This window comes from Miscanthus floridulus, chromosome 8 (genome assembly GCF_019320115.1).
Source record: "Miscanthus floridulus cultivar M001 chromosome 8, ASM1932011v1, whole genome shotgun sequence".
NCBI lineage: Eukaryota > Viridiplantae > Streptophyta > Magnoliopsida > Poales > Poaceae > Miscanthus > Miscanthus floridulus.
The window spans coordinates 201,323,033-201,340,912 of NC_089587.1; positions in this window are offsets into that span (position 1 = coordinate 201,323,033).

Sequence of the window (17,880 nt, forward strand, 5' to 3'; positions counted from 1 at the left end):
AAGAGCTCGCCGAACCCATCACTCATGCCATCAAGGTAGGTCCTACGCCAGTAGGTCGCCTTTAATTTACGTGCATTCTCTCTAATTAATTTTGCTATCGAGCCTCTGACCCTAGCAACGGCAAGGGGTTAGGCCTCGCTCGAGGGGGGGGGGGCTTTCAGGAATATCTATTCGGTAGACACTCTCTATGCCCGACCCCTCCTCATGTTAAAAAACTAGAGGCAAGGTATGCGAAGACAAACACTGAGTGAAACTGGTTGGACCACAAGAAACCTATGCCCCAGTGGCTACAACATTATTTGCTCACCAGCGTAATTAGAGTTTTTGTCCCTGTATCCCAAGCTTTAGCCTCCACCTTTCCCGAATGGATTTAGAGAGGCCCACCTATGGAGTCTCCATGGAGGAGAGGTTGGTAGGTTGCCCGAGGCTGATCGGACGGCTCGAGTCATGGCCAAGATACGAGCAAAGGGCAGTGGGATACCTCATGCAGGTTATGCCAACTCCATCACGAACGATGGACCTGGACCCCACATAGACATATCCGGTAAGAGTTCCCCAAACCCATCACTCAAGCTATCGAGGTAACTTTACCAACCCTCACTTTTCTTTTCCAGTGCATGAACATTCACTCATCCATCCATCCATTGATTCATTCATTCATCATACATTCATCCCATATATCCAAGCATTGCATATGTAATTGCTGCATCACAACGCTTCGCGTCGCATCATGAAGCGGTAGTTGTCTCATTCGACATGAGCGGCAACCGACCGAGGTTTGAAGGCCGGCCCATGAAGGGCTCGAGGCTGCCTTGCGTTAAACAGAGCTAGGGGAGGAAATCTTAGATGAGACCCAGCAGCCCTGCCTGACCCCTCTTAGAAGCAGACAGGGACATCTAGACCTTTCTCATTCGATCCTAACCTCGACCCAAGCCCATAGAATCTCCATTGAGGAGAGGCTAGCGGGCCACTTGAGTCGCTCCAAAGAAACACGGGCATCTACCAAGAGTCAGGTTAAGGAGCAGTATAATGCCATGAGGGCTTTGCCGACCCTATCAGCGGATGATAGACCTAGATTCCAATCGGACGTGCCTGTTAGCGAGCTCACCGAATGTGACACTCGAGCCATCGAGGCAAGTGTCGTTAGCTCAGCCCCTCTAGTTGCAAAAATCAAGGATGGGGTGACGTGTGAAATACGGCCAACCCTTACTGAGCCCCACGGGGCTTAGGGGCTCGAACCACCTGATCCGAACTCGGGAGACCAAGGTTCAAAGGTCGCTCGTGAAGGTCCTGAGGCCGCCTCACATTGAATAGAGACAGGGGAGAAAACACAGATGAGCCCTAGTGGCCTTTGCATGACCTGCTTAGAAGTGGATAGGGTCATCTCAACCTTCTCGTTCGATCCTAACCTCGAGCTGACCCCATAGAATCCCCATTATAGGGAGGCCATCAGGCCACCTGAGTCGCTCCCTAGAACGGCTCGGGCATCTGTCGGGAGGTGGGTTAAGTAGTGGAATGCCACATGAGGGCTATGCTGACCCCATCACAATTGACGGATCTGGATTCTACTCGAACATGCCCATTAGTGAGCTCATCGAGCATGTCACTTAAGCCATCGAGGCAAGCAACATTAGCTCAAACCCTCTGATTGTGGAAACCACGGACGGGGCGACGTTCACAAAGTTGAGCCGACCCTCGACTAGACCCCCGCTACGCATGGGGGCTCGAGGAAAGTTGGACTCACAAAGAGACCGAATGCATGGTCGCAGAACAATGGGTCAGATCCTAGGGAGGGGGCATGCGCAAAAATAAGAGACGTGTTTTCCTATAAATTTCACTATCCTCTCCTCAATCTTTAGTGACACCCGACCCTAGCAACGTCAAGGGGTCGGGTCTCACTTGGGGGCTGATAAGGGTATATATACACCCTTTCTGAAATAGTCGTTGTGCTCGACACCCTTCCTCATGTTGAACCTAGTGGCAAGGTCTACGAGAACGAATGCTGAGTAAAACTGGTCGAACTATGAGAGACCTATGCCTCGATGGCTACATCATCTTTGCTCACCAGCATGATCAGAGTTTCCATCCTATACCTTGATCTCTACGGTCTTAACAAATGGAAGCGTCGAAATGCATTAATCCCTTTTCACACATAAAAAGGGAGGAAAAACAAATCCATTCAAACCAAGACAAAGGAATAGACTTGGTCAAACAAAACAAAATGATAAGTTTGTTTAAATGATATAGAGGGGTCAGAGCTTGTTTGTTTGTTACAAGAATGATTACCTGACCTATCTGGCTAACTAACCCCTCCGGGGGAGAACTATGCTCTCTATTTTGTCCGCTAGGTCCTACGAAAGTGGAACCATCGCCATCTCCATCTCCTCTAGCTCATGGGCTTCATAACCAGGTGAAAAGCCGTGGCTCATTGCCTCCAAGTCAATGTTGTCGCCATAATGAGAACAAGCAAATGAGAAGGATTGATTAACCCCAGCACGAAGGCATTCCTTTCGAGCTAGCACACCCGAGCTATGATCTCAATAGCATAGGCCATGAGCGAGCTGGTCCCCTCTAACAGCACCACCTCAAGGACATTGCAGACCACTCCAAGGGCAGTGCTCAGGATACCGAGCTCATCGCTCTCCGCCTGAAGATTCCTCCTCACCTCGGCGAGGTCCATGGCTAGCCCAGCTAAAATGCTCTTGGCCTCTAGTTTTCTAGACATCACCGTTTTGAGCTTGGCCTAGAGGGAGCTAACCTTCTGCTACACATCGTCGTGCTTTGGGAAGGCCTAGTCTTGCTCTCGGAAGGCCTGGTCACGCTCCTCATGAGCTGCGTCACGTTCTGCGCGGAGCCTCTCTAAGGTTTGAAGCAGCTCATCGTGCTCCATGCACAACTGGGCAACCGTCGTGGTATCTAGGCTTGCCCTCTTCCCTAGGGCAGCGAGTTTTTCCTTGGCTCCTAGCTTTAGCTACCTCTCCTTCTCAACCTCAGCTAGAAGGTCGAGGATCCACTAGCGAGTCTTAGTGTCCTTCTAGAGCAGCTCGTCCCTCTCCTTCCTGACCTTGGTGGCCTCCTCATTGTCCCTTTGTGACCTCGTTGATAGGGCCTCAAATGCCCTCTTAGCCTCATCAGCATGCCAATGGGCCTCGGCCATCCATGACCAAAGACTGCCCACCTCCTCAGTAAGGGGAGTCAGCTCAACCACCTTCTGCTGGCCGGTAGCAAGCTGAGCCATCACCACCCCATGTAGTCATGCCTCCTTGATGAGGCGGTCCTAGGTTTCGCTATGCTCACGAAGGAACCGTGACTTTCCCCGGCTACGAGCAATGAGGGATTGAAAGAAGACGATGGCCAAAATACAAAAATATGCGGAGAAAGGAAAGGGCGAGAAGCAGGATCAAGCAAATACCTGGCCAGCTAGAATGACAACGTTGGCCAAGGCACCTTGGGCATGGTTCAGGGCTTTGAGCATGGATGCGACTCCCATATCGAGGCTCTCTTGCTCCATGCTCTCAGCAGCATCATCGAGGGTGAAGAGCATCGATGCTGGGTCCTACGGATTTTTCCACCAGAGCAGGGGCTCACCCCGCGTAGGTGAGTCGCTGCCCAGTGACATCAAGGCTTGAGAACACATCCCACCGGCTCTAAATGCCATTGAGTCCTCTTGCCACGATGTTCCTATCGGGATGTCCCCTCTGATGATAGAAGGGGTCAGCGGTTCGAGCACCGACCTCTTTCCCAGCACCACAACATCTGGGGACCCCTCGGCCATGTCTCCCCTCCGTCCGGCCGATGCCAGACTTCGTTGGCTAGGCTACCGATGGCGCGGGTCACGCCGGTACCTTAGGCACCACCACGATAGCGCTCGACTATGGCCCACCTATCACCTCCACCTACGTTGGTGGGGTCATGACTGGCCGTGTCGCACCCATTGCAGTCAGCACCACAAGCACGAGCAGTAGCCCCATCACCCCATCATTGGCAGCAGTGTCACCACCATTGCCGGCTTCTCGATGACCCTTGATGGCGCTTCTTGGGTCCCCACGTCCGCTGGTCCCGCCAAGGGCATGGGCGCCACCGCGTGCAGCACCTATCCGGCTAGAGACACGGTCGCTATGGCACCACTCCCACTCAAAATGGGCGCGGCACCAGTCGACGGCTGCTGCCTCGCTTGGAGGGCAATGCTCTTCTTTGGCGCTAGTGCTAATGGATTACAATGCCTCCCGACACTGCAAGAAACAAAAAACATAAGTCACGATGGAATCCACCCAAAATAGAGGAAGCAGGAGAACTGATAACTTACCTCAGCACCATTGGGCGGCATATACGTTTGGGGGTGAACCCCCCGACATCTGCTCTGCCTTGTTAGGGCAAGGTTGCTTCGAACCCGCCCCCTGCTCCTAGGTAGAGGGGCTCACTCCCCTTGACTCTTGGGGCATGGCAGTGGAGCCGCCCACCTTTGCCGATATCTCAAGCATGGTGGTAGAATCACCTGCCCCTGTTGACTCCTAAGGGAGGCCAACGATATGGTCCACCTCTGCCGGCTCCCCGGATGTACCCTCCCCTCCGTGGAATGGCAAGAGTCCTGACTGTTGCAAGGGCAAACCACTACCTATCAGCGCATCTTCGTTCTCTAGGATGCCCCACTCGACATCATCGGCTACCTTGTCATCATTGCCATCATCATCATCGTCGTCGTTGTCAGTGTCCTCCCCCATTCCCATGCTTGCAGCTTCTGCTGCCTTTTCCTCCTCTTGTCCTCCTTCGACTTCCTTAGCCGCTCACCCTCGGCATGATTCACTGCCCTCATAGATGAATCCCTTGGCAATGAAGCCAGGAAATCCATAAAGATGAGGTCCCTCGGCTGGTACTGTTCCCCTCAAAGTTAGTATCAAGAGGTTGGGAAATCAACTGAAGAAAAAACACAGAAAAGGCAAAACTTACGAAGACGACATGACCTGGCTCCGGCCGCATTAGAGGATGCCCTGGCATTGGATAAATGAAGCCAAGGGGGCGCCTGTGTCATCCTGCAAAGGCTCCATCGCCTCCATGATGTGTTACACGATCTTGGAGTTGGAGGGCGCCCCCTCGGCATGTGTCATTCCATCGAACGATGCCTCAGGCGCCATCACGTACAGCGGGAGTGCGCATATCATCAACGGTGCCACCCTCCTTGAGTGGTAGGTCCTGATGATGCCTAACCCCTTTAGGCCGCTCTCCTTCAGGATTTGGATGGCGGTGATGTGATCTTAGATCTTCTTCTTGTCCTTCTCTAGGACGCCCCACTTCCTCCATGACTCTATGGCCTCCTCGATCAGGCGTTCGGTGAACTCCGATATGATGGCGGCAGCGACGTTCTTGAGGTAGAACCACTGTGAGTGCCACCCCTTGTTGGATGTCGATAGCCGCATCGGTGGGTACTCACCGACCTGATTGTTTCGGAGCTGGATGCCGGCGCACCCCATCGGCATGTGCAGCGCCTGCCTGCCGCTTTTCTCCCTCTTCTTCTAGAGGGTGATGATGAAGAAGTACCTCCAAAGATCGAAGTAGGGGCTGATCCCTAGGAATCCCTCGCATAGGGCAACAAACACTGATATGTGCTGGATCCCATTGGGATTGAGGTGTTGCAACTCGATCTTGTAGTAGTACAGTAGCCCCCAATGAAATCTATGGGTGCGGGTAGTGAACCCATGCTCATGGAAGTGCGTGAATGACACCACATAGCCGTAGGGAGGTGACGATAGATCCTCCTCATCGGGCAGCAGCCACTCCTCGACCGAGGTCCACGCGCGAAGAAGGCCACGACGGACGAGGCCCTCCATACGCTAGAAGGTGATGTCAGAGTGGCACCATAGTCCATTAGAAGATGGGAGTAGGTGGATACAAGCTCGACAGTAGCGGGGACGTGAATGCAGGAAGCCTAGGTGATTGGCGATGGCTGTTGCAGATGCGAATGCAAGAAGGCAAGGTATAAAACCCGGGGGGTGAACCCTTTGGTTTTATAGGGGTAATGGGCACGAGGAAACCAACCGCCCACCTAGATCTCTACGCCTGCCATGATCTGCCACAATGTTACGCCATGGGATATGCACACGCAATCTGTATCCGTTCCCTCAAAAAACTCGCCAAACATTTTGCCTCTCCGTACGGGTCATGACTCATCGCAAGTGCGAGGAATACAGATCTCAAAACACCTATATGGCCCATTTGGGCCTAGGAGCTCAAAGGTTGGCCCATCGATGGGTTCGACAACCGCTCTGGGCACCTTCAAGGTAAGGAAGTAGAAAGGGGTGGGTCCACTAGCGACTAGCACCTAGGTGCACAAGCGCTGTGGACATCCTAGTCCACATTCAAGTCTCGATCGGATATGATCCGTGGTTTTTTCCCTAAGGAAGGCAGAGAGCCCTTGGAAATGGTCAAACAGACTCAAGAACTATATGGATTGACCACTGAGAATCTAGAGTCAGTCACCAGTTGGCCCTAGCCGGATCCCCAAGAACGGGATACCAAGGGCCCAATCAGGAAAGACCTTTTCCAAACCATCAAATCACATGGCCATACCCATGAACGGTCCGGTCTTGACAAAAGGGAACCACCGTTCCCAGGTTACGCCATAGGCTACAAAAGAAGGCCAAAGCCCTCAGAAGTCCTCCTATTCAGAAAAGCCTCCGAAGGAGTATTCCACTCCTCTAAAAGCTCAGGGGCTACTGTCGGGGACCAATACTAGGGTACCCGAAGAGGAGGGGCAAATGGTCATTGTACATTAATCCATCCAGGCAGTCAAAGGTGCGACTACAGCTCCAACTGACATCGAGGTCGCGGGCTCTGCCTCGCCCAACCTCTGGCAGCGGGCTCCGCCTCGCCTGACCCCAAGGTCATGCGATCCACCTCGCCCAACCTCTATGGACGGGCTCCGCCTCGCCCGACACCGAGGTCGTGGGTTCTGCCTCACCCGACCTCTAAGGGTGGGTTCTGCCTCACCCAACCCCAAGGTCATGCGATCCATCTCACCTGACCTCTAGGGATGGGCTCTGCCTTACCTAACACCGTGGCCACGAGCTCCACCTCACTCAACCTCTAAGGGCAGGCTCCGCCTCGCTCGATGTTTGAGGGCGGGCACCGCCTCACCCGACGTCTAAGGACTAGCTTTGCCTCGCCCGACGTCTGAGGGCTAGCTCCACCTCGCCCAATCCCTCGGGCATGGCTCCTAATGAAAGCTCACGCCGCCGCCAACCACTATGGGCACAAAGTACAACCCAAGGTCAAACTTCTGGCATCGTGCAGGAAGCAGTCATGTCTCAACATGACCCGTCCTCACGACATGTCATTGTAGGGAACTCACATCGCCCATAGTGATGGACGCATGGTCACTATGCTGCCTACTCATTATACAACCACTGATCAGCACGCTAGTTCAACGCAGCGCCCGCCAAGGCAGTGGGACGTCATGACCTACTGACAACGCTAGGGCATGGCATCATCGACGGACAAGCACCCGGCGTGGAGCTGTCTCTGTCACCACCTGCCGTGTTAGCGGGACCCACGCAAAGAAAAAGAAAGGCCCGGTGACCTTGAAGGACTTTCTCTCTCTTTCGTTCTCCTATTTTCTCCCAATCTAACCCATGCTTTCCTTGGCCTATAAAAGGGAAGCAGGGTGTCCCATTAAGGGGCATCACACCACATCAGATGAAAACCACTAGCATCGAATCTCGAACACATAGTCGAGCAGCAACCGAGCTCTCGGTACCCATTCGTTCTTTCCACCAGAGACTTGGGACCTGTCCCTCTCTCGCTCGTTTATAACCCCTACTATGAACTTTTCAGTGCTAGTAACATGAGCAACAGCAATGAACTAGACGTAGGGACATTCTGCTCGAACCAGTATAAACCTCGTGTCCTCTTACCATTCAAGCCAGACACGTAATATTAGAAATTTACTCGTTGGTGTTTACTCAAAACACCGACATGTATTAATACCAAAGTTTTAGATAATTTCATTAGCTTTCTAGAAAGTCTAGGACCACACTTTTTGCATGCCTAGAACTCTGGGTATGGTTAAAATAAGTGACTATGGTGGTGCTGTCCAGAATTAGTGTTTGTACATAAAATTATTTGCTTCACCTTGCTTTGCTTTGTGTGATGCTTAATTAAGTGATGTGGAGTGCTTATATATGTTCCGTGTAACCTTGTGCTCATCTCGAATACTTTTATGTAAGGCATCTCATGTTGTCATTCTTCGTATTCATGCACTTGCATTGTTGCATCTCATTTAGGTACGCTAGATGCCCCACGTGAAGGACGTAATGTTGGAGCCGAACCCGAAGATGGAGTTTGGTGAATCCATCTAGAAGATGAAAGGACTAAGCAAGTGCCGAGATGGGAGATGCTCACCAAGCAAGTGTCATCTAACAAACACTGACCTAGTGTTGGATCCTAGGCAAGCCCCGGAGCATTCTAAGCCTCCTATATTTTTACAAATATCACTTGAGTTCTTTATGTTTGATGCATTAGGTTATAAGAGTTGATTGGAACCACTTGATGCATATAATTTCCTTGTCTAGAAATATACCTTGAACTCTATGTAGGTCCAGGATCAAATATATGCTTAACAATGCTTAGACCGATAGAAGTCGAATGATTTCCTATCACCTGCAAGATATAGGTGGATACCAAAGTACGGTTGGCTATATTTACTATCATGGAAAATAACCATGTGATGATGAATAAATGGAGACCGGACAAGATCTAGTGATTGAGAGGTAGCAGGATAGATGTCTTGTGCGCATGTTTTATCATGTCTGTGTAACACCCTAGGTGTTTGCCACCAGTTAAGCAATGGGTTTGAGCTCAAACATGGCATATTAAGTGATGATGAAAATGTCAAGGTCAAACCTATGGAAATGAGCCCCAACCTAAACGTGGATATTGCACCCTTGCTTTACATATAGGCCCTTTTCAAGATATATGCTTGGCTGGTGTTATTGGAATATCTTCATGTGTCTCACATCAATACCCATCTATATTGATCCATGGAAAAGTTTCGTGAAGTTTGGAATCAAGAAGTCACATGAAATGTCGAGTTATGTCCTTGCTTGAATTATTTTATAAAGTGAATGGAATTCTCGATCGTCAACTGTCAACGAAATATGGTTGGCAGTCTACCTAGGGGTATACCCAAGGTAGTAGATTGTCGGCAGACAGATGCGCAAGCCACAAACAAGACGGTGACGCAAGACAGACATAGGGTTTTATCCAGGTTCGACCGCCAGGAAGGCGTAATACCTACGTCCTGCGTCTGATTTGTATTGCTGTATGTTAATGAGAGATGTTTTTTTAGAGGGGTCCCCTACCCGCCTTATATAGTCTGGGGGGCAGGGTTACAGATCTGGAAACTAATCCTAGCTAGTTACAATTACCATATGTGGCCGGATAAGGATTTATATTCTAACCGACCAGGATCTTGATTGATCGCCAAATCTGCCTTGACTCCTTGCGCGGGACTCCGATCAAGTTGGCCAGGCCGCACGTCGTCTTTTCATGGACCGGACCCACCGATCCAGGCTGGGCCAAGCTTAGCCATAAGGGTATAGGGGTTAATACCCCCATAGCTAGTCCCCGAGCACCGTGTATTATGCTATGACATGCCATTTTAACCTTCTCCGACAAGTAAGGCTTGAGTCCTTAACATCTCTGACCACCGTTGTCGCTGGAGAAGTAGGTTGTCCGAAGAATATATGGTGCTCTTAAGAAAAAAGAAAAAGATTTCCATCCTGGGAAGTGTGCCCACTTGTATTTCTGAACAGAAATGTAAGTGCGTCTTGAAGCGTAGCGTCCTTGATCATCGGAGGCGTAGGAGTCGAAAAACAAACACATTCACTGCAAGGTGAAGTGTGCCCACTTAGTCCCCGAGCCTGGTAGTAGGTGACGTAGGCACGTGGTGCCAGGGTCTGAAAAGAATCCCCAATTAAGTTGGGAACCCAATTGTCGTACAATCAATACGAGATGCACCGGCAGGTGCATCGTACCGATGTAGTCCCCGAGCTTGTTGGAAGGCGAAGTATGAGCCTTGTAGCAAGGTCTAAATAAATGTCTCTCAACTGTATGTGAGCACAAATCGCATGTAGCCGAGAAGAACGATCTCCGAGTAGTGGTCGGGATAGTCCCCGAGCACGATAGTAATCCTTATAATCAGTCAAAGCATAAGGGTCGATTAAACAAACACATTCACCACAAGGTGAACTGTGCCCACTTAGTCCCTGAGCTTGCTGGAAGGCAAAGTATGAGCCTTGTAGCAAGGTCTAAATAAATGTCTCTCAATTATATGTGAGTACAAATCACATGTAGCCGAGGAAAGCGATCTCCGAGCAGTGGTCAGAACAGTCCCCGAGCACATTAGTAGCCGGAGTAGTCCCCGAGCACAGCAGTGGTCGGAGCAGTCCCCGAGCACGGTAGTGGTCGGAGCAGTCCCCGAGCACGGCAGTGGTCGGAGCGTTCCCCAAGCACGGCAGTGGTCGGAGCAGTCCCTAAGCACGACAGTGGTCTGGGCAGTCCCCGAGCACGGCAGTGGTCTGGTCCATCATTGAGCTCAAGACATGCAGCAAAAAAATGAACGCCGCTTGTATTATTATTTGGTGTATTTATTTATCTCCTTACTCTGTCAAGTCCAATCTACCACATCTGGTCAAAAAAGCAGACGGATATAACATATCACTCTGCCTTCTTACTCTTTCTGGCAAACAGTCGCTTGGTGCCTGTATGGAGGTGCGTCAGTGTGGGCCCTCTCACATTATCAACAAAGAGGCGCGTACACTAGAAACGAAGAGGCACATTTATTGGCGTAGATCTCGAGGTTGTGAAAACAACCGTCTGCGGCGCATGCGCACGTCTCCCAAGAATCTCAGGCAAACGAAATGATGGAGCTCTTGGTTATTTATAATATAGAGCTGGTAAGTTACTTTTTACCGATCCCCATTGTCATTCGCCACCGCAACCTTCTTCTTCCTCTTGCCGAACCCTACTCCTCCAAAAATCACCACCAATCCCCCTCCACCGCATCCACCCCCTTAGCAAGGGCAGATTAATGGCGAAGAGAGACGCCCAGAAGAAAGGCGGAGTCATGGCGAAGGAGTGGTGGAAGTCAAGGAGCAATGAGCAGACCATCGAAGACCTCGTCGCCATGGGAGTGCTCCACAACAAGGCACTCGCAGGATGGCGTGCACCGGAAGGAGAAAGCTTCCCCGATCCACAACCGGGTGAGATTGTGGTTTTCAAGGATTTCTTCAAGCGAGGTTTTGGGGTTCTAGTGCACCCTTTCCTTCAAGGGCTCTGCTTGTATTACGAGATTAGGATTTGCAATCTGCATCCCAACTTGATTCTTCTTGTCTCCACCTTCATCCATCTTTGCGAAGCTTATGGTGGCTTCCAGCCCCATTTCGACCTCTTTCGCATCTGTTCTGTCTGCGGAAGAAAGAGAGCGGCGGCTCGAAGATAGCCAGAGGCATATACCTCAATCTGCGTGATGGTATGAAGGCCTAGTACCTGCACTGCCCCTGGAACACCTCACTGGACGAATGGTACAAGAAGTGGTTCTACATCCGTGAAGAGCCGAACACGATCACCCTATGCGACGTGGGGTTGATTCTGGAGAAGAAGAATAGCTGGTCGGAGAAGCCTAAGCACTTGGAGTAGATCGCAGAACTGCTCGAGATGATCCCATGGGGAAAGCTGGATGGTCCAAGCGTGGTCGGGAACTTCATCAACCGAAGGATCCAGCCCTGCCAGAAGAGGGTACATCCTGGCTTCGAGTACCAGAGGAGCGCAGATCCAACGAGGACCAGAAAAGAGGTGCTCGACAAGATAGAAGTCAAGGCTAGAATTGGGGAGCTATTCAACCTAGCCGATCCTAATTATGTCAGGTTGAACGACATCGAGCACGCCTTCAAGCTGGCCCGACCTCCCCCAAAGGTAAATGATACTTCCTTGTACCTATAGAATTATGTTGTAACAAAAAATTGACTGTTGTCTCCTTTATGTTTCCTAGAGTAATGGTCGTGACCGGGCAGCAGTGTTCGTATCTCCGCCCCCTGGTGTGGATTGGCCGCAAATTGCCGGCTCAACCGCCTAGACCAGTGCCAGGACCGAAGACGTCGACTGGGCAGTACTCGGGGTTGGGGAGGATGCAACGGCCAGGGCTGCTGGCAAGTGGCCAGCTGCCAACAAACGTCGCCAGGCCATCTTCCCCCTTTCAGACGATGAAACAGAGGATGCAGACATCTTCCGACTCGTCCCTTGAAACAGGAGACAAATGGGGTCGATAGAGCAAGGTGGTTCTTCTGTGCTAGTAGTGATCGCATCATCGACCACTACAACATAGAGGACAAGCAGGGGAACTATCGAGCACCAAACCCCAGCGCCAGTACCGGTGGTGGAAAAAGACCCGATGGAACCTGCCGAGCACGTGGAGCAGGCGCGGTCGAAGAGATGCTCCTTTGCCACGTCATTCCGTGCCTCCAAGCTGTAAGTATCTGTAACTTTGATGTAAGCTTATAATTTGTATTGAATACTATTGTCTTCTGAACTTTTCTCTGGTATATTAGGTCGGCGTCCACCGAAAATCCCGACCAGCTAGCCGGGTGTGGCACGGCTTCGCTAGTACTGGCGGAAAGAACTGCTCAGCAGCCGACTGTGGAGGAAACTGTAGAAGAAATTCCGCTAGAACCTCAGCAGATGAGCAGCCAGACGATAGTCCCCGAGCAGCTGGTCGAGAAGACATCCGAGCAAAGTACAAGTGCTCCGAGCACTAATCCTGCTGAGGCGGATACCTTAGCGCTAAGGGAAGCAGACCAAGCCGAGGAGCAGCAACCAGAGTTGGCACAAAGCACGCTTGCCGATGCTACGGCTCATGGGAAAGCCATAGTGGTCGCGAAGACTACAGACTCCAGACCAGCGCCGCCCCTTGAACAAGAGGCCGAAGAGGACAAAGTCGAAGAGATCCTAGGCCATCCCCAAGACAAACGACAACATGTATATGTGTCACGCTGGCGGAACGACGAGTGGGTTATGCATGAAGAAATCCCAGAGGTCGAAGAGACCCTAAAAGTTGAACGAGCGGCAAAGCGTTTGGTGACAGAAGTCCAGGTATGTTTGGCTTGACCACTTGACCCTGTTATGTAGTCGAACTATCTGACTTAGCTTATTTATATGCAGGACTTGATGAAGACCACAAAGTACCGAAAGAGGTGCTTCGACCAGATTGAGGGAATCACAGCGAACAATAGAGAACTGGCAGCCGAGGTGGAACGCTTGTGCCGCCAACTTGAAGCCGCCGACCAGGAGAGGACAGAGCGAGAAGCACAGAACCAAAACCTGGTCGGCCAGCTCAATAACAAAGAGCGAGAAAAAACAAGTAAGCTGTCATTTTATCACAGCAAGTGTATGACACGTGTTGTTGCATTGTTGGTAGTGACAACTGTAATGCAGGCTTAGAAGCTGAGGTAACCCGCCTCCAAGAGGAGAATAGCCGCGTGACCGCAGAGTGTGGTCGCCTGAAGGAGGACAACAAGAAACTAGCGCGCAGCCAGTCTCAACTCTAGGACCACACCACCAAAATGAAGGAGGAACTGAAGAGTAAGTATTCCAGACCACCGTTCTCATTCTGTTGCCTGCCTTATCTTGTCGTGTCGTTATATTTGATGTCTTGTATGGTGTGCAGTTTTAAAAGTCAATGCCAAGAGGCATCTAGAAGCTGTGATGAAAGAGCGTGACGGCTGGAAAGCACGATGCCTCAAGGCCACCGAGGATCGGGACACATGAAAGAACCGGTGCCAGGAAGTGGCAACTGGCATTTTGCCCATCCTCGACCTCATCGACCCGGCGCTCACAGAGGAAGAGCCAAGGACGCCCTAGCTCAGACTGGTCGAGAGATGCAGACAAGCATGGGGATGGTTCCAAGAGTTCATGAAGGAGGCGGGTGAGTACACAGGCGCCCATGTGCTAAGCATGGTGCGTGCCCACTACCCCCTGATCGATCTCAAGCGCCTAGAGGCTGGATACCTGAAGGAGGTAGACCCAGACAAGGTGGAGGAGCTTCAGATGGCCTAGCTAGACCTATTGTCAAAGATAATTGGCGACATTAACCTGTGTGGAGGTGGGACAGCACCTGTACAGGGTACGCCATCGACAAGTCAGCTAGAAACGCCATCTATTGCAAGCCAACCGACAAAGCCTGCGGCCTCGACCAGCCAGGCATCGGCGGGGCCATCCCCTTCAGCTCGACTGGCATAAGAGTCCCTAAGACTCGAGTAGGATATCGGAAGCAACGAGCAGTAGGTGCCGCGCGCCCCGACCAGCCAATGTAATAGGCTTAGAGCTGTAGAAGGAGGACATAGTTGTGTTATTGTAAACTTGTGCCTCTTTAGGCAAGCTTGTAATAACATAACTGTATATCATTATAAGCTTGTTTGCTTTGTATAAAACATATTTAAGCTTGAAACTTATGTTGGTGTAACTAAGTGAGAACATAATAACGTTCTGTTTAGTTGTACCATTTTGCTCGACACATCATCCCGAAAAGTTTGTGCGGCCCTAGTTTGCCATGTGGTCGGAGTGTGAGGTGCGTGACCTGTGCACATGCAAATGCGGACAAGTCAAACCAAGGGGGACCTGCGATCACCCATAACGTAGAGAGCGGATCCCATGCACGTGTTGGGAGGAACCGGAGATAGGTCCTGCTCCGAAAACCATAGGAGTGGTGGTCAGCTTTTACTGGCTAAGTTAGAATAACCATAAAAGTCGAAGTGACACATTAGAGTGGTCGGAGAAATCATAATAGCTTTATTGAAGTAAATTGAAAGTACAAGAGGGGTACATATCTCAGTAGTTAAGCATAGAAACGTCTAAGCTTGTCGATGTGCCACGAGTTTGGTACATCCGTATTGTCCAGGTGAGCTAACCTGTAAGACGTTGGTCGTGTGACCTCCTTGATCATGAAGGGCCCCTCCCATGGGGTTGCGAGTTTATGGACACCAGCCTGGTTCATCTTCCACTTCAGGACCAGGTCCCCGACCACAAAAAAATGCTCTTTAACATTCTTGTTGTAGTACCTGCGCAAAACAGCAAGGTATTTGGCTGTACGTACACAAGAATCGAGCCGCTTCTCTTCTGCGCTATTCACTTCTAGCTCCCGTACTTCATTGGCCTTGCCTTTGTCGAAGTTCTCTACCCATGCTGATCTGAAAGCTATATCTGTAGGGAGGACTGCCTCAGTGCCGTAAACCATAAAGTATGGCGAGACACCAGTGTTACGATTGGGCTGAGTTCTGAGTCCCCAGACCACGGCTGGTAACTCTTTGAGCCATCTTTCGGGAGCCTTGTCATTTTCTCTATACATCCTCTTCTTCAACGTGTCCAAGATCATGCCATTTGCCCGCTCGACCTATCCGTTAGCTCTAGGGTGCGCCACCGAGACGTATTTTACTACTATGCTCCTTTCATCACAGAAGTCCCAAAAAGCGTTCCTGGTGAACTGAGTACCTAGATCGGTGACGCGTGTAGATAGACTTGAGGACACGACAATTCTCCATGGTATGGTTCGACTTAGGATGGAGCTGGCAGGGCCCTTTCAATGCTTTGGCGTAGTCGTCTTCATAGTTACGACGTCCGCCACCCTTTTTAATGGTGTTGACCTCACCGTCGTCTTCCCGAGCACGCTTGCTCCTGTAATCGTCACGGCGGTTACACCGCTGATTATGTTGGTCACGGTGGTCGCGGGAGTCGTTGCGCTGGTTGCGGCGGTCAAAATTGTCGTTCCGACCATGGTTGCCGTGGTAGTCATCGCGGTGTGGGGGGTGGTCGGAGCGTGGAACCCTTGCTGCTTCTTCAATAATTATCTTTTTAGCGTCGTCGGTGTCCGCGTATTTCTTAGCGGTGGCCAGGAGCGCTGTGAACGAATCAGGTCTCTTGCGGAGGAGCTTATCCCTTAGGGCATCATGGAAGCGGAGGCCAGTGATGAAAGCCTCGATTGCCTCGCTGTCGGAGATTGATGGGACCTTGATGCGCATCTCCGAGAAACGCCAGACATACTCGCGCAGTGGCTCATCTTTTCGATCTCGAATACGTTGCAGATCGTATTTGTTGCCTAGTTGTTCACAAGTAGCAATGAAGTTGTCGATGAAGGCTTGCTTGAGCTCCTACCAAGAGTCGAAATAGTTCACCGGCAAGCTGACCAGCCATTGGTGACCCGCATGGCCAACAACGACTGGGAAATAGTTAGACATGACATGCTCGTCAGCCATGGCTGATCTGCACGCAGTCTCGTAAAGCATGACCCATAATTCAGGGTTTTCCTTGCCGTCGTACTTCTGAAGTTTCTCGAGCTTGAAATTCTTGGGCCATATGACTTGGCGAAGGTGTGGAGTAAACTGCTTCAAACCCGGCGGGCCGTGGGCAGTGTCATATTCCATACAGCGATAACTTTTGTGGGATGCTCGATCGTCGGCTCTTTGGTTGATGCGAGCGCACAGATCGCGTCCACCGAGGTAATGGCGGAGATTGTTATTGCCATCGCGGTGATCTCGATTGCCATCTGGATTAGCCCTATGACCGTGGTTATCGCGGCGATTGTCACGGTTGTCTTGGCGGTTATCATCCCAGACGTCGCGGTGGTTGTCGTCCCAACGGCGGTTGTCATCCTGGCCACCATCATGGCCACCGTTTCCACCTTGACAGTTGTCTGATGGGTCGTTGTTGCACGAGCCACGTTGGTTGAGTGGCTGTGAGCGACTTGGGTGCTGGCGGCTGTGGCTTGACTCGACCGAGACGGATGGAGCCCGAGCTTGGTTTACGTAGCATCGGTAAGCGTGGCTTCTCTTCTGCGCAAAACAGCAAGGTATTTAGCCGTACGTACACAAAAATCGAGCCGCTTCTCTTCTGCGCTATTCACTTCTAGCTCCCATACTTCATTGGCCTTGCCTTCATCGAAGTTCTCTACCCGTGCTGATCTGAAAGCTATATCTGCAGGGAGGACTGCCTCAGCGCCGTAAACTATAAAGTATGGCGAGACGCTGGTGTTACGACTAGGCTGAGTTCTAAGTCCCCAGACCACGGCTGGTAACTCTTTGAGCCATCTTCCGGGAGCCTTATCATTTTCTCTATACATCCTCTTCTTCAACGCATCCAAGATCATGCCATTTGCCTACTCGACCTATCCATTAGCTCTAGGGTGCGCCACCAAGACGTATTTTACTACTATGCTCCTTTCATCGCAGAAGTCCCAAAAAGCGTTCCCGGTGAACTGAGTACCCAGATCGGTGATGATGCTGTTCGGTATGCCAAAATGATGGATGACCTAGTCGAGGAACGTGATAGCCTTTTCTGAGGATGCCTGTACCAAAGGCATGTATTCTATCCACTTAGAAAATTTGTCGATCAGCACAAAGACGCATGTAAATTTCCCTGGAGCCGGTTTGAAGGGCCCGATCATATCCAGTCCCTAGCATGCGAAGGGCTAGGAGGCTGGTATTGTATGGATCTCATGTGCTGGTATGTGGATTCTCTTGGCGAAGAACTGACAACCCTCACAGTGGCGGACTAGCTTCTCTACGTCGGCTACTGCTGACGGCCAATAGAACCCTACTCGGAAAGCCTTGCCGACCAGCGTTCTTGAGGCCGTGTGGTTGCCGTAGGAGCCAGAGTGGATTTGGTCTAGGAGATGTTCGCCATCCTCCTAGGTTATACACTTCACCAAGATTTCCTCTTTTGCGTTCTTGCGCCATAGCTTGCCATCGACGAGCAGGTACTGCTTACTGCGACGCATCAGGCGCTCGTTCTCTATCCGATCAGTGTAACCGCTACCATCTGTTAGGTACTTGATGAAAGGTA